This window comes from Mustela putorius, unplaced genomic scaffold (assembly GCF_011764305.1).
Source record: "Mustela putorius furo isolate JIRA1106 unplaced genomic scaffold, ASM1176430v1.1 tig00000831_pilon_pilon_pilon, whole genome shotgun sequence".
Lineage (NCBI taxonomy): Eukaryota > Metazoa > Chordata > Mammalia > Carnivora > Mustelidae > Mustela > Mustela putorius.
Window position 1 is genome coordinate 6337780 of NW_025421490.1, and position 23431 is coordinate 6361210.

Sequence of the window (23431 nt, forward strand, 5' to 3'; positions counted from 1 at the left end):
TTTACTAACACAAAACAAAACTCTCTTAATATCCATTTCTTTTGGTGTCCCAAGGAAGAGACAAAATAATTGAAGGTGTGTTATGTAAAAAAGGGAAATAATTTATTGCCTTAGACAATAAACCAAAATATGTCAAGAAAAATAAAGGCATATGTATTGTGGGAGAGATTTGCTATCTCTCAAAGCCTTCTACCTGGCTTTGCTTAGAGCTCAGATGCCTGGATCAAATTAGTATATCCTGGGAGAAATCAGCAGGGCGGATTACATTCTGGATTGAAAACTCCTACAAGAGGCTTTTTGTCTTAGAATCTAGTTTGTGCGGGGTAGGACAGCTGGGTCCCCATTGCTAAGCAGATGCTTATCCAGGAAGTCAGAAGCAGGCATAAGAATGTGGAGAGAATTTAATTCCAAATTTCTAATGTGTTGTTTTAATTTTGAATGTGTGACTCCATGTTTGTGCGTGCATGCGTGTATGTGTGTGTGTGTGTGTGTGTAAACTTCTCAAGAACTAAATTGAGGAAGAACTTTGGTAACTTTCATGATGAGCTACACTTGTCTCTCAGTGGCACAGCACGGCCACTCTCCTTCCCCCAAATCCTGCCTCCAGAATGTTCTGCTAGTCAGAGAAGTCTTCAGATTCAATTACTTGTCAGTATATCCTACTCCTTTTGAAGTTAAAAGTTTCTGGTCTCAGAGTTCAAAGTTAAGTTTTAGGCATTTATTTCATTTGTAGTGTCTAGATGAAGTTCCTGACTGATTGGTGAAATTTCATGGCTTTGATTTCCCAAATCCCACGTCCAAAGAGCTTTGGTGTGACTTACAAGTCTCTGTGAAGATGGTGATTGCAAAATAAAGGACAAAAGACTGAGGAGAGCAAGCAGACCAAGGCGAGGAATACGGGAGGAAGACATTGTGACAAAAAAGGATAGGATGTGGTTTTTAAAATTTTATCCCTATTTGAATATTTAAAGACCACAGCTAGTTTCTCAAAGTACTGATAAGAGGCCATTCAAATTAGTTAGGTAAAAGAGCTTGTAATTATCATTTAAAAAATCCTTGAGGATGAAAGTCAGATTAAGAAAAGAAAAACAGACAACTTTTGCAGGGGTCCTTCTGATAATAATTAAATAAGGTTACCTATGTCCATTAGACACGCTGTTACCGATCTACATAAATCAGCTGTCTCTTTCTCTTTTATTTTCTTTGAAGTATTATTTTAACTTGTATTTCTCTGTTATATTTTGCTTGGAACTAATACCTACAGATGTAAACTTGGCAAGCTTATTTGAATTCTAATAGTTAATAAAGTGAAAAAAAGGAATGTTTAATGGATGCCAATAAGTTTATTAGAATTTTGGCCTCAAAATGATCATTTCTGGGGCACCTGGCTGGTTTGGTAGAGCATCTAACTCTTGATTTCAGGGTTATGAGTTTGAGCCCTACACTGGGTGTGGAGATTACTTTAAAAAAGTAAAGCTAAAAAAAAAAAAGGCATCCAAAAAAATGATCATTTCTTTGATTTTACTAATATTTTTTATTTTTTTCTTGAGGTTCTCTCATGGAAAATTCCCTAACTAATTAACCTGTTGACATTTTAAATTAATTTTCCACCTAAGATATGCCGTTACAATTAGATGGTAAGATTGGTTAGGGTCAAAGGCTAACCTGTACACGGTATAATAATAATAATACTGTTTAAACAATGGCATCCACTATTTGCCAGCTAATTTCTCCATGTATATATACTGGGAGAGGATGTTGTTTATGGTTCATGTTAGCCAAGTTGGGCAGACACAGAAATAGGTCTGCAGTCAGCTAATAAAGATCTGCGTGTGAAAGCTTCATGTTGGTATATAGACTGTGGAATCCGTTTCCACTGGCAGTTGCTAAATTGTCATCATGCACATGCCAGTGGTATAGCCTAGTTCTACAAATTGTTGATTCTTCCCCCTTTTTCTTCTTTCTTTTTTTTTTTTTTTACCACCATTTATGACTTCTGAAATTCAGCTTTTTTTTTTTTTTTTTTTTTTTTTTTTAAACAGAGTTAGGAAGTTTCATTTTAAACCCCATGCCACCATGTCTGACATTCAGCAGTATTCGGATTGTGGGGGAAAATAGGTTTTCATTATGAAATTAAATCTACTTTCTTCCACACAGAACTGAGCCTTGCTTCTCGTTTGCGGGCTAACATTTAAGTAGTAAAAATGATCTAATGGACAGTCTTAAATTTGACAAATATGTAGATCTTTTGAATAAAACCCTCCTAGATAGCACTGTCAGTAGGATTAACTTCAAGCTTCTCCGTGAACATGAGACAAGGAATTCATTAAAATAGATATTTCAAGCGCCTTGCTTGACAAATGAGAGTAAAATCAGAGTGGCAGGCCCAGACCCTGAGCTCTCATGGATACATGAACGGATCTGTCTGTAAAGTTCAGGGATTTACAGGAAGACAGGACGGGAAAGCCCATTTCTAGCCTGATGTTAGAGAGCGAGGAAAATAGAAAGTAGGGCGGCAAATGCATCTGTCTCCTTTCCCATGTGACTCAGTTCACAATTAGACATTTAATTCTGTTACTATGGCTTGCTGATTTGAGGTTACCTTCAAAATCCCTTTATTATCTTCCCACCGTGGCCACAGGAGAATGGGCAGTGGGACAAACCAGAGAAAATGGTCTCCTGCCTTCTGGGAATTTCAGTCGGTGGGGAGAGTGATAGGTCTCTATAAATACAATTACAGCTTCTGTAGTTTCCACATTTCAAGATACACAAATGGCTAAAACATGTTTTGGAGAAATGTAGGGGTAGAATGAGCAAAAGCAAACACCGTATGAGAATAGGTCCAGAATGTTTGAATGAGTGCGAGCAGGTGACAGACAGTATCTTCTCTTCTTAGTGTCCTCCCCTCAAAAGCTGGAAGCTCAAAGCGCCAAACGCTCCCACCAAGTTGGCCCCAGGAGGGAATTTCAGTAGAAGGAGATGAACCTTTTAAGGTTACTAAATCTTTCTTTAAGAACTCTAGGAAGTTGTAGCATTGAGGGAAAGGAGGACTTCTATTATAACTAGAGTTTTCAAAAGAACGAGGCAAATTAATCATTTTTTGACCATCTTTTGCATTTTGTGACCTAAGTCCACTGAAACTTGACTTTTTTCTTAAGCTTGGTGTACACAGTCATTAACACTTGTTCCGACTTCAAACAAGATGGCCCAAATTCTGAAATCTGGTATTTTATCAAGTTACCCTTAATTTTTTCTCAGTGTGATTGTTTTTCACTGTCCAGTGTTTTGGAGTTGCACATGTCTGTCTAGTCCTTTCCTCTGAAGGCTGATCTTTGTCTCTGGTAGTTGCTCACATGTGTGTGCATGTGTGTGTATGTGTGTGTGTGTGTGTGTGTGTGTGTGTGTGTATTACCTTTTTTAGAATAAATATGCAGGCATTCCCCATAATATATTTTCAAAATGTTTAGTAATTTATATGCTAGAGATATCAAATATATATTTCTATCAAAGATCTTTTGAGAATTTCTTCTGATGATAAAATGAGAGATTTTGCATATTGAACTATTCTGAGTGAATGTGAAGCACTTAACTATTGAAAAAGAAAAGAGCTTCATAGACTTTTATGAATCCAGATGTCCTTTCAGATTGTGAAATAGCTCAAGCTATTATGTAAATGTTTGGGTTGTGGTAGAAACCATAATATAGTTTTCCAAAAGGCATTGCTTCTTCCATTTTAAACTTATATGCTCTTTGAGGGAAACTTAGACCATGTGTTTATGATTCATTTATACTTAACTCATCAAAAGAATGTTTTCTAAGAGCGATTGGGTATCCAACCAGTTTCTTAATCTATGTGGGTTTTTTTTTAAGTCGTCTTTTTTTTTCCCCCTCCCTAGAACCAAGAAGTTGAATTTGATCAAACCACTTGTTTTTTGTCTTCTGCTTTTCTTTTTTTAATTTCCCATACTAGAGAAACTAAAAGATACAGTGGGTTCAAAGCAGTAAGTTACCTGCTATCTCGTATGGAACAATTGTTCTCCTAAGACTGGGATTAGAAATCATTAGCTACTAAGAAGTAAGATGTCTAGGGTTGCTAAAACAATTAGGTTACTACAGAATGGACTAAGATCTGATGTGATGAGTGGCAATGATTAAAAATGTAGTGGCATGTCTTGGCCATTTAGAAGTAATATTTCCCTTGCTTTATATAAATATGTTTAAAAATAATCTATTGGAGTGTGTAAAAGAAATGGGCTAACATGGTGACTATGGTTTATTGTACACTTGAAATTTGATAAGAGTAGATCGGAATTATTCTCACAAAAAAAGGATGATGAGGTGTTAACTAACCTTATTGTGGTAATCGTATGTGTGTGTGTGTGTGTGTATACACATAAAATCATTCTGTTGTATACCTTTAGAATACATAACATTGTATGTCATATCTCAGTAAAGCTAGGAAATAAACCAAGAAAGCCAATTAGAAATAGGCCCTTTTATTTATTTATTATTAACATATAACATATATTATTATTAACATATAACATATATTATTTGCTTCGGGGGTACAGGTCTGTGAATCATCATCTTACACAATTCGCAGCACTCATCATTGTACATACCCTCCCCAGTGTCCATCACCCAGCCCCCCTTTCCCTACCCCTCCACCCCCCCAGAAACCCTCAGTTTGTTTCCTGAGCTTAAGAGTCTCTTTTGGTTTGTCTCCCTCCTGATCCCATCTTGTTTCATTTTTTCCCTCCCTAATTCCCACACCCCCATTCTGCCACTCAAATTCCTATCAGAGAGATCATATGATAATTGTCTCTCTCTGATTGACTTATTCTGCTTAGTGTAATTCCCTCTAGTTCCATTCACATAGTTGCAAATGGCAAGATTTGATTTTTTGATGGCTGCGTAGTATTCCATATATATATATATATATATATATATATAAAATTTAAATATATAAAATATATATATATAAAATTTGGCACACACACACATATACATACACACCCCACATCTTCTTTACCCATTCATCTGTTGATGGACATCTAGGTTCTTTTGTGGACATTGCTACTATAAACATTTGAGTGCACATGCCTCATTGGATCACTACATTTGTATCTTTAGGGTAAATACCCAGTAGTGTGATTGCTGGGTCTTAGGGTAGCTCTTTTTTCAGCTTTTTGAGGAGCCTCCATGCTGTTTTCCAGAGTGGCTACACCAGCTTGTATTCTCACCAACAGTGCAGGAGGGTTCCCCTTTCTTTACATCCTCGCCGATATCTGTTTTTCCTGGCTGGTTAATTTTAGCCATTCTGATTAGTGTGAGGTGGTATCCCATTTGTGGTTCTGATTTGTATTTCCCTGATGCTGAGTGATGTGGAACACTTTCATGTGTCTGTTGGCCATTTAGATGTCTTTGCAGTAATGTCTGTTCATGTCTTCTGCCCATTTCTTGATTGGATTATTTGTTCTTTGGGTGTTGAGTTTGATAAATTCTTTATAGGTTTTAGATACTAGCCCTTTATCTGATATGTTATTTGCAAATATCTTCTCCCATTCTGTTGGTCGTCTTTTGGTTTTGCTGACTTTTTCCTTTGCTGTGCAAAAGCTTTTGATCTTGATAAAGTCCCGATCATTTTTTTTTTAAAGATTTTGTTAATTTTTTTTTTATTTTATTTTATTTATTTATTTTTTTTTTAAGATTTTATTTATTTATTTGACAGAGAGAGATTACAAGTAGGCAGAGAGGCAGGCAGAGAGAGAGGAGGAAGCAGGCTCCCTGCTGAGCAGAGAGCCCGATGCGGGACTCGATCCCAGGACCCTGAGATCATGACCTGAGCCGAAGGCAGAGGCTTAACCCACTGAGCCACCCAGGCGCCCAAAGATTTTGTTAATTTATTGGACAGACAAACATCACAAGTAGGCAGAGCAGCAGGCAGAGAGAGAAGGAAGCAGACCTCCCACTGAGTAGAGAGCCAGATGCAGGGCTCAATTGAGGACCTTAGGATCCTGATCTGAGCCAAGGCAGAGGCTTTAACCCACTGAGTCACGCAGGTGCCCCTCAATAGTTCAGTTTTGCCCTTACTACCCTTGCCTTTGGCAATATTTCTAGGAAGAAGTTGATGCTTGTGTTCTCCTCAAGGATTTTGATGGATTCCTGTCTCACTTTGAGGTCTTTCATCCATTTTGAGTCTATTTTTGTGTGTGGTATAAGGAAATGGTCCAGTTTCATTGTTTTGCATGTGGCTGTCCAATTTCCCAACACCATTTGTTGACAAGACTATTTTTTCCACTGGACATTCTTTCCTGCTTTGTCGAAGATTAGTTGACCATAGAGTTGAGGGTCCATTTCTGGGCTCTCTATTCTGTTCCATTGATCTATGTGTCTGTTTTTGTGCCAGTACCATATTGTCTTGATGATTACAGCTTTGTAATAGAGCTTGAAGTCTGGAATTGTGATGCCGCCAAGTTTGGTTTTCTTTTTCAACATTGCTCCTGGCTATTTGGGGTCTTTTCTAGTTTCATATAAATTTTAGAATTGTTTGTTCCATTTCTTTGAAAAAAATTGATGGTATTTTGATAGGAATTGCATTCACTGTGTAGATTGCTTTAGGTATCATAGACATTGTCACAGTATTTATTCTTCCAATCCATGAGCATTTCCATTTTTTTTGTGTCTTCCTCAATTTTTTTCATAACTACGTTATAGTTTTCTGAGTGCAGATTCTTTGACTCTTGAATTAGATTTATTCCTAGGTATCTTATGGTTTTGGGTGCAATTGTAAATGGGATGGACTCCTTAGTTTCTCTTTCTTCTGTCTTCTGTTGGTGCATAGAAATATAACCCATTTCTGTGCGTTGATTTTATATGAGACAGGCCCTTTTAATTTTTCAATTTTTTTTTTTTCAGAGAGGGAGAGAGTGCCTACACATGCATGTTAGTGGGGATGGGGGCAGAGGAGGAAGGAGAGGGTGAATCTTAAGCAGGCTCCATGCCCAGTGTGAACCCCTGAAATCATGGCCTGAGCTAAAACCAAGAGTCTGACATTCAGACATTTGAGACACCAAGGCACCTTAAGATATAGGCCCTTTTTAAAAGATGGTTTGATAAGGCATCATCATAAACACTACCTCTGTACTCAGACTGGTTGAAACTCAAAGCACACATGCCACAGTGTTGTCCAGGAGTATTCTCTAGGGAAAAACAAGGGCTTTTAAAATACTTGAATCAGAGGGCGAAAAAAAAAGTATTTTTTTATAGTTCATAGCTGATTTTCCCCCAAGATTTTGTAAGGTTGGAAAATTATGGATAGGCAGATGAATGCTGTCTTTTTGCAGGGATGAGAACTGCTTGTGGATTTTAGGCAGGGGAGTGATGTAATCTGATATATGCTTCCTAGACCACTGGACTGCTCTATGAAGAATGGGTCATACAAAGGCAGGAGGAGAAAAAAAGCAAGGCTAGGTAGGTGACATGCAGAGTCATTAGGGGAAGAGGTGAAGCTGATTTAGCAGCTCAGAGAATAATGAGGAGTCGCATCATATATTTTGAAGACAGAATCCACAGAACTTGCTGACAGATCACATAGTGGGGGAACAATAAACCAGAGGTGGCTCCTTGTCTGGTCTCAGCAAGCTGGAGGATGGTGGCGTCACACACTGGGAGCATTAGCTGTGGTTATAGGAGTTATTTGTTTTGGTTTTGCTAAATTGCTGTGTGGCCCTACTACAGTGTCCATTAATTACCCACGTGTAAATGTCAATTAAAGCCTAGATAGTGATAATGTATATTAGGTATTCTCAGTAGGTATGATGCTATTAAAAAAGGTTTAGATAAAAGTATTCCTACCTGTAATCTTTACAAGGGTTCTTCAGACCATTTTAATGAAAACATGGACAGTCAACACGGTAGACATGGATAATCCTATTAGAACACTTCTTTAAGACATGTCTGCTTAAGGATTTTCCTAAACCTAGGAGAAAAATAATTGGAATAATTAGAATCATCCACCTGCTGTTTATTGTTTGTGGAGGTGCTGTTAATTATTTTATGCTTCAGTTAACTGTTTATTGTTTGCATGTAATTCGTTCCAAAATACCATACTCAGTTCTTCAGAGTCACAGAGTTCTCTAGCTATTACTGAAGAAGTACGTCTTTAACTACCACACATCAGATGAACTTATTAACATCGTGTTTGCTTTTAAGGAAAAAAAAAAAAACGTGTAAAACAAATTTTATATATGGCATCTGTATACATATAAATATAGGTATATTTATATACAGATAGGTACCCGCTACATCATAGGTATTTCTGACCCCTTTACGCCAACAGTGTCTGAGTCCTGTTGAATGTTCTCAGCCAATCAGTGCTCTCCAAGATTTTCTGAGTTAAGGATATTTTGCAGTGGGTTTTATTTTACTGGAGCCTCTTCTGCCAATTATTTGTGTTCTGGCAAATAGTTGTGATCCATAAAACTTGATAAAAGTGATAGTGCTGGACCTACCCCCAGCAGATTTGCATTATAGTTGTTAAAAGGCAGGTTTCCTGGTAGCTTGAAATGCCTTAAAAAATGGCCAATTAGGCAGCGGGAAAGATCGCCTGGCACTAAGGGAGTGGTAGAAGGGCTCTGAGGTTACAAAGTGCCTCATTCATACCACTGAAGCCTGGAAGACTTTCCCTACCGTTACATGAACCACAGCTGGGAGAATCTGTGGTTGGACAAAAGGTATCCCTTTAGGGATTACACTATCATGACACATCGGGCTGGGTCAGTTGGTGATACCATTTCCAGGAACACATGCCTCATGCAAAACAGAGTGTGTGTTTGTATGCATAGCTTTTGAACTGGGTGAACACCAAAAGAAGCCCAAAGAAACAGAGCTGGAAAGCATCCCTCTCCTAGAACGGGACCAAAAAAAGTCTTGTGAGATGCCTAGCCTATTTCATGTTAAACAAATTCATGCAGGATAATGTGTAGAAACAGAGGTACTCCGCCATTTTTTTTCATCATGACACAAGGTGAATGATATTTAGTTCTGTAGAACTAACTTCTAATGTCCCAGCTGAAACTCTCCCATACTATTTTCACTCAAGAAAAGTTACGTATATAAGAACACAAGCATGGGATAATAAAAATATCCAGATATTCTTATCATCGTTCTAATTTCTATTAAAACATGAATGTCATTCACAAATGTTGATTCTTTTTTATTGCTAATTGCACTGAATACATCTCAGAGCTTATGGTTGTATTGATAGATGTTTCTGAGATTCTAAGTACAACAAACTGAAACACTTGAACAATCCATGTGTGACATCCCTACCCCCAATCAAGCCAACTCTGTGACAGAACATTCCAGTATCCACTCTGAGGATGCAGCTCTATTACGACATTTGGCAGCTTTTACCTCAAGTCTTTTGGGTTGTATCCCATATGTAGAAAGCCTTTCCATTTTCCAAGATTATATTTTTAGAAATAACTTGTGTTTTCTTCTAGTGCTTTTATGGTTTAAATATTTTCCCCTGTGTTTGGAACCTCTGCTCTTATTGAACTATGGAGAAATCCTACCATAACTACTTACTCTCCTTAAAATTGCCAACTCAGAAGGCTTTTATGACATATTAAATCTGGAAGCCAAGATTCAAAGACTTTTTAGGGATAGCTATCGGGTTTTAGAGTGAAAATATGCCAAAAAGATCATCTAGCATAATGTCCTCATTTTCAAAATGGGGAGATGGACATAAGAATGCCAGAATATGGGAGCACCTGGGTGGCTCAGTCGGTTAAGCATGATCTTTTGCTCAGGTCATGATCTCAGGGTCCTGGGATTGAGCCTCACATCGGGCTCCCTGCGAAGCGGGAAGCCTGCCTCCTCCTCTGACTTCTGCTCTCCATTTGTGCTCTTTGTCAAATAAATAAATTTAATTTAATTTAAAAAATGCCAGAATATGAACTGTCTTACTGAAGGCCACACAGTGTCAGGTGCCAGGAAGCACACCTCTCCATGCTCATGTTCCCTTAATTGCATTCATTCCTCTGCTTTACCATCACTTAATGAGCAAATCTTGATCTGGGCAGCACCTGATTCAAGTGGGCTGTATTTATTGATCATCTTGTTTCATTTAAGAGGATAAAATGTACTCAGGTTTTTAGAGCCCTTTGGGGGAAATGGGAACCCAGTATGACCCAACTGTTAGATTATGACTGTTTTTACTTCTTGCCCAGATTCAGAATATTGTCATTGGTTATTACAAAGTCTAATAAGGATTAGTTTTAAAAATATCCCTGAATGTGAAACCAATCTGTTTCCTCTCTAAGCTTTATTTAACACTTGTAGGCAAGTTGAGAAGGGCAGAGAAAGAGAGGAGAAAGCCATCCATTGCTTTAACAACATCACAGCGTCCTAAATGAATGGCACATCTCTAGCATCATTCCATAGTCTCACGGGATTACAGAATCAGCAAAAGAATGCTTTCAGAAGGAATTGAGGTGTAATAAAATGTAAACTGTAGAATTCAGTCTTCTGTGACACATTCTCCAGCTTCATTTTGTTCCCATGCATGTTGATGGGTGTAGCTATGGACTGCAAGGCCCAGCTTAGAGAAGCTCATGAGAAGACCAGATCTGTTCTTTGGAGAAAACACTTCCTTCATGGAGGTTAAAGATTTCTGCAGTCATCGCTCCGAAGTATTTCCCTTGGGACTCAGCATTTAAATTCACAAAGCACCCTGCAGTTAATTCTTAACCATGATTTTTGTTGTAAAGAAACCATATTGCACCCCTGCACCCCCCCCCCACCACACACCTTTCTCGCTCCATAGTAGCATCTCAGGCTGTTTAAAAAAATGACAATGGGTATAAATAGTAATCTAATTATAGTTAGAAGAGATTTACAGCTCTAATTACAACTGCTGTTAAATTTCAAAGGGACTGACATAAGCAATCAACACATCCCATACAGGAATCCATCTTGCTATTATAAAAGCTACCTGCCAATTGTTTGTCAGTTGAATGGCATGCAACACTGCACACATTATCTCCAGAATTAGTGATACCGACAGTTTTGCCATGTTTAATGTATGTCGGCAGTATAAAGCACAGGCATGGAGCCTAGAAATGACTCAATTAGGGATTGCCGAATTGCCAATATATGCATATTTCATCAAGTATGTGAACATCTCTTCTTCTCAATGGCATCTTAAAAATTATTATTTAACTCAAGTGATTACACATTCAGAACCTCTCAGTGGTAAAAGTGACCAGTCTGAGAGGCATACCTGTACACACAGGTATGTACAGTTAGTCATCTAGACAAAAATACTCTATTACATGACAAGCACAAGGTATTTGCTCTGTGTCAGGATGGAAATTTTAAATTGGTCTCATGTGAGATTCAGAATAATCCCTTAGCCTATTTACTACTGTGTCTGTTCTTTTGGATAACTTCTGTCATGGAATGAATATCATACTTTTGGTGAGATGGGGCCGACACATGTGCTTTTTTGAAAAAAATTGCTAATAACTCCTATAGGCTGAGGAAAAATCGTGAAACCATATCTCAGACCCTACCTTCATCAGGCGGCCATAGCTGGGCCGCAATGACTTCCCCATCTGAGGCCTCGGCCTTCCTCTGGATTCCCGAACCATCTGGACAAGGCATATTTAATTCTTTCCAGACCAGTTATCTAATGGGACTTCACATTAATCATGCTCCACAATCTGGAATCTGGGAGTCCCAATGTAAACCATCTGGCATCTAGTAAGTTTCTCTCAACCAGTGTTCCCCATTTCCCAGGCCTGACTGCTTGTTTGGGCTCCTTCTGCCCTGGTGGTCCTTGCCAGGGATGGGAACTCTGCTAATAAATGCAGCCCGTGGGTGTGGCCTCACTGCCTTGTGTTCAGACCCAACTATGATAACTTCTTTCTAACATGTTAACGTATGTGTCACTCTTCCACAGGTGTGTTACCAGTACATTCTTCCAACTCCTTAGAATCTGCTCTTTTCTGGTCTGGAGGTCTTGTTCTGATGGTTAATGAAATCCCATTTTGTATTAGGATTGACATTCAGATAGTATGAACCAGTGAGGGTTCATATCTTACTGAACCAGTAAGATACTTAATTTTAATACTCCTTGGTCAAGAGCTGTTGGTCCCAAGACCCTCCCTCACCCCCAAGTGTTCCTCCCTTCAAGCTGGCACGGTCTGTCTCTCAAGACTCCCAAACATGTTTATCATTCAGCAACAGAAGGGTAGTGCCCGGGCGCATGCAGAGACCTGTGATCCTCCTGATGTAACTGGTTTCCATTCTGCTTGGTTGGTGGTCTTACCTGTTATGCTATTAATGATTTGGATGTCACTCCTGACTTCTACCTTGAGATTTTGTCTTTGGTTTAGACAAATGAACAGCCCTCTGTCTCAGGCTACAGGGCTTGTTTTCTGTGAGATATTCATTCCTTTAGACTCCTTGTAAAGGACGGATTGATATTTTCATTTTTAAAGTAGGTGTGTGTGTGTTTTATCATGCAGCTATGAACACCACCACTCTTTAGTCCATATAAAAAGAATAAAGGTGCACTTAACTAGCAAAATGAAGGACTTCTAAAGCGGGATTTTGGCAATGATAGTGCAATTTAACCAGACTGTAGGTCAAGGCAGTTGGCCACGTCTCTGATTCAGTGACATTTGACAGACATAATTACAGTAAGATAGCGCATTCGTGCCGACATGAATAGTTTTTTTCCTTGAGATAACTGATCCCAGAGGATGGCAGGAATTATTTTCTTATGTATTCTGCTGGCATTTGTTTTGTCAGAATGTAACAAATTATACATAAATCCTGTTTTATAAATGGTATGCTGTGCTTTAAATACAGCCCAATACGTCATTCTGTCACAGATTAGCACTAGCAAACTGTTTGGTTGATTGATTCATTATTCTCAGTGCCCAATTGAAAAAAAAATTATTACTGAATTTATGATGAAATTTTTCCTTTAAAATGAATTATTTAAAGAGTCTATGCTAAAATAATAATAAGGGCGTTTTTATTTTTTGCATGTTAAAATTGTTACAGAACCACCAATGTATCTGCCTCATCCCCCTGAGAATTCTCGAGAGCGTTACTGATGTATTAGGTAGCTACATAAATGATGCTTGGTTACGATTAATAATTAATGTAGAATTTGTGTGAAGCACAAGTTACTTTTTTTTTTTTAACAGTACCTGGCATCTTTTGCGAAACTGCAACCCAACTTTATATAGCCTCAAATTTCTATTTTTTAAAAATTTCATTCCTTTTTCTTTTATTTTTAAATATCTAAATGCTCTCATCGAATTAAGAACACATAGCTTTGGCAAATCCAGCCCTTGTATGTCCTGTGTAGAAGACTAAACTCAAAGATTACATCTCAATGGCACCATTGATTCAGGGAAAGAATTAAGCCTACATCATTACTGAATATTTGACCTTTGTCTTTTTGGCAGTAGATACCCTGGTTGTCTGGTTTTGAACAGTAAAGTCCTTGCTCAAGTTTTGTCTAGCCAATTCCTTTAGGAGTCCACAGTTTTAGTCCTCTGGGTTGAAAATTTAGCACATTCACTGTGTGTACGGTTTCTTGGTCAAGATGTTTATCTCTATCCCTTCTGAAGTCAAGGCTAATTACCAGAAACTCAAAAATCTGAGTTTTCCTGTTTGTAAAATTTTGACCTCCTCATTCTCTCTTTGATCACAGAAGTCGCTCCTTTTGCCTGGGTCTAAGCAGCACTAAGTCTGGAAGTCGTGTGTTACTTTCTGTTCTAAGAGCCAGATAAGGAGAAAATTTGATCTGTCTGTGTAACAAGGCGTGGTGTTCTCTTTTATCTTTGTATGGGTTAGGCAGTGATCCTCTGGTGGTTGGGTAAATCCCCCTATGGATTGAGTGAGTCCCCTTTTTACTGATTGGGTTTCAACTCTGAAACCAAAGAAGATGACCTTGAAGGGCCTTTATCTTACTGGCTCTGTTAATTTTCTAGAGGCGCTTTTGCATCTTTCCTCCAAAGAAGGAGCTGGAGGACAAACCTGTTATGGTCCTCTTCAGCCCTGTACCTACTTTTAGCCTGAATAAACTTTTCCACAAAATTTAAGTTTAGAAAGTGAGGTCACTTAGACTGTTGAACTTAACACTGACAACAACAACAACTCCTTGTTGTGAAATCTCGAGAACTCTGAGTGGGAAGGAGTGAAGGTCTCCTAAGTACTCTGAAGAAAGTAGTGTATCTACGTCCGTAGAAGTCACCGGAGCATACTTGGCACTAAATATAAGGGTGGAGGCATGGGGCAGTGACCTGAAAAGAAGTAACTTGAGAATCCAAACCCAGCTGATTTGCTACGATAGAGAGCCCCAGTTGAATTGAAAATAAAGCTGAATCTGTATTAAGGCCAAATTATATACCTTTTTAAAAGACATTTCTAAAATTTGGGGGCCTTATGCTAAAAGTCTAGATAGACATTGTCTTGCGCTTTAATAGTGTTTTAAAAGTACCTTTCTGAAAAGACCAAGTCCTTAAAAGTCCAATGGATGAAAAATTTCACACTGGAGACAGTCGATAGATTCTTGAACTAAATCTACATGACTCATTTGAAGAGGAAAAGACCTGGACAGTTGAAAAATGCCATGTTTTCAGAGAAGTAGAAGCTGATTTTTGTCCCGTTAGGACAAAAGTTAATTCTATAAGAATGCCTATAATGTGAAATTGTCAAAAGCTTTCAAGTTGTCAATAACTTTGGGGTTTCTAAAAATCTTTTGTCATGGTTCATGTGAATTGATAAAATATCACCTATTTCTAAAAAAAAAAAGGCATTTATCCTGATGTTGTTGCCGCCGCTCAAAACTGAGTTTCTAAAAATTTTTTACCATGTCCTCTCTACCTCTGTGTGATTTGACATATGTATATCTGTGTGCACACCTACACATACACACTGTATTTTAGGTCAAGTTTTTTGGCAGAAAGAAGAAAAGAAGAAGGTTAAGATTTGTAGGAAGTTGATAGGGAAGTATTTTTAAAAGCCCCAACTGTAAGGTAATTAAGGGCGGAGCATTGGGCAGGGGAGGATGTAGGCCTGTGATACAATCCTAACAGAATCTCAGCTTACCCTTGGGAAACTCTGGGGCTGGGATGTCACTTCAGATCTGTCCTGAACTGAGGCAGGAGGACTTAACCTTTGTACCCTGTTTCGACCAGTCACTGGCCACAGGCTGTCCTTGGTCAGCCTTGGACAAGGAAGCTTTGTCTGAGAGCAATTTCTAGGGAGGTATCAATTGTGAACCACCAGGACACCCAACACTGGCAGCTTCTGTCCTCAAAGGGTAAACTGGGCACCATTTCCATGCACTTGCTTCATACAATAAGTTAATCCCACCTGCAAAGAGCTCTTCCATTCTTCTGGTTGGGACACTTCTAAGAGGAAGATCAGTAGGGGGGAAAGAGTGGCTCCCACTGCTGCGTATGCCCTGGCCTTGCACTTGCACTAGCATATGGGACTTTCCATGAACTCCCTAGAACGGCTTCCATTACAGTTACCTCTGACTGTGTAAGGTTATGAGGTTATCTGACCCAAATGGCAGGGCTGCTGGCATTTTAGGTTGGTCCCCCTGAGGAGTCCCATTCTCATACTCACACATGGCAGCCAATTGGAGCAATGTCCCCTGTTGTGGAATAGGATGCTTCCAGAATCTGAAGAGGTCCAGGAGGTGGGATGTTTTCTTCTTCATAGTGGGAACATCAAGGTGCAAGAATCTATCCTTTACTTTGGCTTACTCCAGATGACTATGCTTCTAGAAACTTCACCGAAGTTGCAGGATTTGAAATCTTCTTCAGGTATCAGCACTCCTTATTTTCACTCGGAAGAAAAAAAGCAATTTTCTAAATCATACTCCACAAAATAGTCTTGGATGTAATTGGAATCTCGTTATTTTCTTAGAAAGGCAAAGGGAGGTAATGTAAGACAGTCTGAATGGCAAGGCATAAGAAATTTTGAGAGGAGGGATTGTTATGAACCAGGTGGTTTCATAAACCACCAGATTATTTTCTGAGCTTTATTATGGCTTTGGTCTTTGGAGAATATGATCACTCTCTCAGTAATTATTTTGATACTCTTGGTTTCTGTGAACCTTTGTTGAATTATCTCCTCCTTCACCTGTATATCCCTTTAAACAACATTCATTTATTTAACAAATATGTCTTAAAGCCTACTTTGTGCCAGGCTCTGTTCTGGGAATGGAGCAGTGAATCAAACCCTTTTGGAGCTCATGTCATAGTAGGGATCAATAAAGACGAACAATTTTCTGTCCATTAATATCCATTCATCCATCCATACATCCATCCATCATTTCTAAAAGCAGTTTATACCTGAAAACAGTGAGAAAATAAACCATGCGTATTTCTGGAAGAAGAATGTTCCAGGCAGAGGGAATGGCAAGTACGAAGGTCTTGATACTTGCCATGTTTTAGGATAGCAAGGGTGCCATGTGACTGAAATGGATAGAGCAAGGAAGAGAGTATTAGATGAGGTCAGACTAGCAACAAGGAATCACGTCTTGCAAGACCTCGATGACTAGTGCAATGATTGGCTATATTTGGACTTAAACAGGAAGCCGTTGGAGGGTTTTGAGCAAAGGAGTAACATGCTCTGATTTACATTTTCAAGTAATCCCTGTAGCTTCTGTGTTGACTATAAGCAGCGATTAGTGAAGCAGAGATGTAGGTTGGAAGCTATCACAATAATGTCTCTGGATAACGTGTTGGAGATACTGAGTGGTAAGGTTCTGGTTTACTTTGATTCTGGGTATTTAGAATTTTCTAACTGTATATGAGGTTGGAGAGAAAAGTCAAAGTTAATTTTAAGGATTCTGGAGGTATAGCTACAACAAATGGGGAAAGACATGAGTTTGTGGGATTGATGTCGTGAAAGTCTTGGTGAATTGTAGCATGTTGCAGTTGGGCTAACAACCAAATATGTTAGATGGTGGTCAGAAAGGGAAAGGCATGAAGTCTAGGTTACCGGTTGTTTGGAGTTTCTGTGAATTATTAAGGGTAAGGTCTGGACTATGGGAATTAGTAGCTGATGTGAGATCTTTGGAGGAGACGAAGTCAAAAAATTGCAAGGTCGGGTGCAAATATTCACAAGGACTGGGGGGTTAGCATGACTACAAAAAGGAGGAATGTCATTAATTCACAGCTGGGGTTTTAGGAAGGAAAGAGAATGATCTATGGGGCGGTGCGTAGCAGAAAGGACATCAAGCCCATGGAATAAGAGCCACGACAGAAAAACACCCGCCATCTCTTGAGGGGGCTGCAGGGCAGGCCATATTTTAGATATTTAGGTAGAGCTTGGGTTAAGGGTTAGGTTTTGGGTAGGGTAAAAAGATGAACTTTAGGGGAGTGGCAGAGACAAGAGGGGTTTTGCTGATGAAGTGTCTCCTGTTCCCACGGGCACAATGGAAAAGTTGCAAGATTCAGGAAACAGCAGGAGATGGCGTCAGAAAATGTAGCAATGAGCACTGGGAACTGAGGAATGACCTGGGAGTTGTGGGCTAGTGTCTGACTCCTATCAAGAGAGATCAAGGTCCTGATAAGGCAGAGGACAGTGTGAAACTGTGAGCATTTGAGGGAAGGAAGAGTAAGATTTTGGTAGGATCATGCGGAGACCACGAGGGCTTTTTAATTTTATTTTATTTATTATTTTTTAAAAAGATTTTATATGACAGACAGAGATCACAAGTAGGCAGAGAGGCAGGCAGAGAGAGAGGAGGAAGCAGGCTCCCCGCTAAGCAGAGAGCCCAATGCAGGGCTCTATCCTAGGACTCTGGGATCGTGACCTGAGCCGAAGGCAGAGGCTTAACCCACTGAGCCACCCAGGCGCCCCCCCGCCCCCACGAGGACTTTTAAATGAGGGATTGTGGCCAGTGGAAGATGGGCACATGTTTGATTGATGTTACATCTTGCGACACGTCTGTCTTTTCTTTACATATATTGAAAGGAAATAGAAACAACATTGATGATAGGGTGTGCATAAAGTAATGAAAGTCTAGATCATTTCTCTCCATCCCCAGAAAATCTGCACACCATTACCAGCTTCATCTTTCCTAAAACTCCTATACTAATGTGTTATTCTCAGAGCCCGGGGCTGGCTCAGTTGGTGGAGCGTCCAACTGTTCTTGATCTCAGGGTTGTGAGTTCAAGCCCTATATTGGGTGTCGAAATTGCTTAAAAATAGAATCTTTTAAAAAACCCACATCGGGGCACCTGGGTGGCTCAGTGGGTTAAAGCCTCTGCTTTCGGCTCAGGTCATGATCCCAGGGTCCTAGGATCGAGCCCTGCATTGGGCTCTCTGCTTAGCGGGGAGCCTGCTTCCTCCTCTCTCTCTGCCTGCCTCTCTGCCTACTTGTGATCTCTGTCAAATAAATAAATAATACCTTTAAAAAATAAAAATAAAAAAATTTAAAAACCCACATCATTTTCTTTCTTACAATCCTCGTTAATATCTTACTTTTACCTTTATAGTATTTGTAGGTTGTTCACTTGGTATTTAAGAACCTCTAAATATTGCCTAATTACTTTTATGTCTCCTTCTTTTGGTTTACTTATCATTAACCTGTATTTTTGGAGTGTTTTTTTGGTGCAGACACTGGGGATACAAATGGTAAATATTCACTGCCCCAACCCTCTGCATAGTCCTTCTGTTGGCTTCTTTTTCTACACTACACTGCACTTGAAACTGGTATTCCTGACCTGCTCCCCACCCCCAATGACCCACGGAAGACATATCACACACATTCGAGACCGATCACTTGCTGGCAGTATTTATCTGGAAGGAGGACTCTCCCATTGCTCTGTATTTACTACATTGGCTTGTGCTCCAGGGGCCAGCTCCATTTCAGCATCCTTTTCCAGAGAAGATTCCAATCACGGGAATATCTATCTTCCTTTCTGGCTGTACATCGTTTTCACCATCACAACAAAGCCTAACACCAAGTATTTGCTCACCACATATTTGATGTTGAATGAATAGTCCCTCTTAATTCATTTATATAACATAGTCCAGGAAAACGGAGTTAAAGTAGCTACTAGCCATAACTCCTCTGTCCTTCCCTTCATTTATTCTTTCATTCAAAACTTATCTGTTGAGAAGCTATTAGGTGCCAGATACGGTCTTTGACACACGGGTTTTTTTTAAGCCAAGATGTCTCTGGGTTCTTCTACCTGACAAACATCTTTTTGAGAGTCGGTTAAAATTCATTTTTAAGGAAAAGTAGAATCGACATATTTCTCCAAGTTAACATTATTAAGGCAGGTTTAACATTTACACAGCAGTGGGTTTCCATTTGGAAATGGATTTATCTTTAAATGCCCTGCCTTCATTACCTATTGCTGCTGTAAGAGATGACCACAAAATTTGTGCCTGAAAATAACACAGATGTATCATCTTCGAGTTCTATAGGGGAGAAATCTGAAATGGGTTCAAATCAAGGTGTTAGTCTTCCCTTTGGAAGGCTCTGCAAGGCCGTCCCCTTCCTTGCTTTTCTGGCTTCTAGAAGCTGCCCACTCTCCTTGGCTTGGGACCCCCTTTCCACGTTCTGCCTCCCTGGTTCATGCTGAAGGAGCTTGTGATGACATTGGGCCCAGCTGCTAATCTGAGATGATTGTCCTGTGTCGACATCGCCTGAGTAGTACCTTTCATTTCACTACGCGCTCCATTCCCCTTGGCCTTGTGACCTAACACATGCATAGGCGTCAGAGATCAGAACATGGACATCTCTGAGAGCCATTCTTCTGCCTATCACCTGCCCTTATACGTCATCTGATATCATCTTCTTTGAGGTGCTCAGGCGTCTGAAGGTCTGGGATACCGCTCATCAGTCAACCTTGATGCTTCTGCATTTAGAGGGGAGGGTGCTGGTTAAAGAGTCACCCACCAGACATCATGCACCGTGGTTGGCCAAAGATTGAGCTTCACTTGGACGGGAAGCCTTCTGTATTTCTGGCAGGCTTTGTTTAGGGAAACATACCGTACCATCCTACAACTTAGGACATTTTCCCAGATAGAACAGAATTAAGCAGAAAGAATACTTGAGGGAATTCTACTAAAAGCAGAATATGACAAACTTGGCAGCAAGACAGGTTGTGTTTTGGTTTACTGACTGGGAATAATTCATTCTCTCTTGTAAGGAATGGCAGTGCGGTGCAGAGGAGAGCTGGGTGTGCAGCTGAAATTAGGAGCGCTACTATCTTACTACAGATAAGGGGACTATGGATTGTAATTTACCTCTTCGGCGAAAGTGTAGTGCGTCTTGTACAAGTTTCGGAATGGCCTTAAGCCATGTGTCCCCAAGGGGAAAAGTTTTAAGCGAAAGGAAAAGGGAACACCCAGGTCAGGAAAGCTAGCTCCGTAGGAGAGACAGTACAAGGCAGGCAACTGTTGGTATTGTTTTAATTAAATGAAATTACTCTCCAGAGAAAAGGTCGTTATAGGGCTTTTCTAGTAAAACAGAAATTGAATGTCTTGCATGAACATCAAGATGAAAATACGCTAAGTGTACTCTGTACAGAATTAGCTAGACTCTATTAAAAATTAATATATTAATTATTGAAATGAAAACTATGCTTAAAATAATTTGGAAGTCCTGTGGGCATTTTATCGCATCATGATCAAACCTATATGGCTTTTTCCTAAGATGTGCTTTGGGGGCTGGGGAAGCATTTTCTCTCATCCCAGGAAATAGAAAGTTATACACACACACATAAAATTTTCACTACAACTTTGTTTCCTTTGGCTGTTTCCCTTACAGACATTTTTCCCTCAGAGTTTCTTTCCAAAATCCCATTTACGAGACCATCTTTTCCAATCCACTTTAAAAAGTTAATTGTACAGAATTATCTTTTACTTCTCTTCCCAAAGATTTTATTTGCCGCATGTTCACTGAGTACTGGGGAGATATGTGTCAATTACAGAAACCTTTTTCAGATCTGTGCCTGTATTTAAACTGAAGGCATGCTTTTGGAGAACGTATCTAAGTAGTTCCAAGATTGCTGACCCTCACCTTCACTTTGGACGACACAGAAATTAGAAATTCATGCCACTGCGTGATTGAAATGCAGACTGAAAATGTGTAAAGAAACCATCTAGATCTCAATTCATTGATTTGATGTGTTCGTTTCTATCAGCTCGGACACAGTTTCACCCATTCCCCTTGCCCTGGCAGCAGTTTCAGATTTCAGAGAGTCAGTTGTGATGTCAACACACTGTTCTTATTTCTGACAGTATTGTGAGTTTTAACATCTTCAAGTGCACATTCTTTCCCCTATGCTATCAAATCTAGTCCTGGGAGGGATGGAGACACTGGGCTCACCACCTGGATTTTGTTCCTTAATGACAGGCTCATAAAATTATAGAGCTGGTAGAAGCCTTTGTGTTTGTAGCCTTCTGGAAGGCTTCTGAGACATACCTTCTGTCCTTACCTCTCTCTGCTCTGGAAGACAAGGGGTTGTTTGAGACATGAATTCCAACCTAAGTTTGCCCAGCTGGGTGGGGGCTTTCCTTCTGAAAAGCCGTAGAAAGGCATACAGGGGACATCTGCTTGGATTTCTGCTGGTCATATCTGGGCTCTGGTCTTAATGATGCAGGTCTTTCTCCTCCCGTAAGAACTCAGCTGCTTCTTCAGTCCCCCCCCCCCATAAAAGGAGGCTCTGTCAGTTGCTGATGCTCATGCAGGTACATTACAATACACACTGTAATCAACATGTTAGAAATAGCATCAGTTATTAATATGATGGTCCATGTTTTGGTCAGGCAGTAAGCATCATTGCACAGGCTCTTTTTCTCCCAACTGGTATCAAAGGTAGATTAAGATATGAGAGGAAAAAATTAAATGGAGCCAAGTCTTAAAAATGTGATAGAACCTCCATGGACCAGAAATTAAATAGAAATAAGAGAGGGTGAGGAGTTGGGGTGAAGAGTCTGGGGGAGTCTGGCACCCGAGGTAGGCACTGGCCCCAGGAAGCTGAGCTCATGTGGAGCCTGAACGTGCTCAGGAGAACTGATTCCAGAGCTCAGCTCACAGGTTGAAAGCCAGAATGTGACAGGGGCGCTGGACCTCACAGAGCACCTTACCCCCACCCTGAATCCAAGAAAAAGGCTGAAATAAATTGCTGCCAAAGAACCTTCTTTGGCTAAACATAATGGACGTGGCCTAGGCATCCAGCAAGTAAAACAAGTCAGCAGCTGATTCAGTAGTGGGTCCTGGAACATTCTGCAAGGCAGCAGCTTCAACCCACTATTCTGGAGCCTGCTTCTGGAATGGGGACCAAGAGATGAGGACAGCAGAGATAAGTTAAAAAAAAAAAAAAATAGCATCCACAGACCAGGAATTTGGCAAAAAGAGAAGTGAAACCAGATGAAGAATATAAAACAGGACATCAGAAGTGGGGGTGTGACTTTAGAGCTTGATCAAGTGGGTCTGTGAAACTCACAACAACCGCTCGCCATAGAGAATACAGGACACTATTCAAGGACACGCGGTACATTTACAAATATTAGCCACACACCACATCACAAAGAGCATCCCTGCGGACTTCAATGAATGGTTTGTATTCAATCTCATGCTGTAAATTTCACAGCAGTTTTTCTTCATCTTTCTAATCTTACTTTACTGGAGTATTAAGCTATTTTGTGTGGCATCTGTTTTTTTTGTGTCTGAGGGATCACTGGAAGTTGTTGTGAAGGATGTATCAAAGGATTCAGTGGGATGGTGGGTTAACCCATGGTGAGGTCTGAGGTAGGAGATCCACCCATTGAAGGAGCTGCTGACTGACTTATTGGGACTTACACCCAGTGCAGTGGGAGACAGGTAGCTCAGTATAGTGGTGGAGCCTATGGGGTCTTGAATCACACAGATCTCTGTTGACTTGGAGCTTCATCAGTAACATTAAACCTTTATGAGGCTCATTTGCTTCATGTTTAAACTGAGGAAAATATCCTAATTTGCAGCATGGTTGGTAGGACTGGAGATAATATATGTAGACACCTTCGCAATTCTTGGCACATAATTACTACTCACCAAATGTTAGACTGGGAATGGTAGGGATTGAAAGGAGCTATATGTGGTGTGTCTATGTGAAAAATGGAATGGAGATTACTTGGTAATTGACTATTTTTGAAGCACAGAAGATTAAAAGACAATTCTAGGAGCTGCAGGAACTCAATATTTGAATAAAATATTTGAATGAAAATTGAATACAAATATGTTTTTTTTTTATTTTTTTTTTTATTTTTTTTTTTTAAAGATTTTATTTATTTATTTGACAGAAATCACAAGTAGATGGAGAGGCAGGCAGAGAGAGAGAGAGAGAGGGAAGCAGGCTCCCTGCTGAGCAGAGAGCCCGATGCG

General features: G+C 39.8%; 1 long non-coding RNA gene across 1 annotated transcript in view; it reads right to left on the bottom strand.

Annotated features, from left to right (window-relative positions):
- LOC101690966 overlaps positions 1-23431 on the bottom strand; it is a 113849-nt gene that overhangs the window by 19923 nt on the left and 70495 nt on the right. Inside the window, exons 3-4 of the long non-coding RNA XR_001180927.2 lie at positions 15664-15885; positions 7858-7981 (exon numbers count right to left, since the gene is read on the bottom strand). This is a non-coding gene — a long non-coding RNA (uncharacterized LOC101690966). The remainder of the gene's footprint in view (positions 1-7857; positions 7982-15663; positions 15886-23431) is intronic.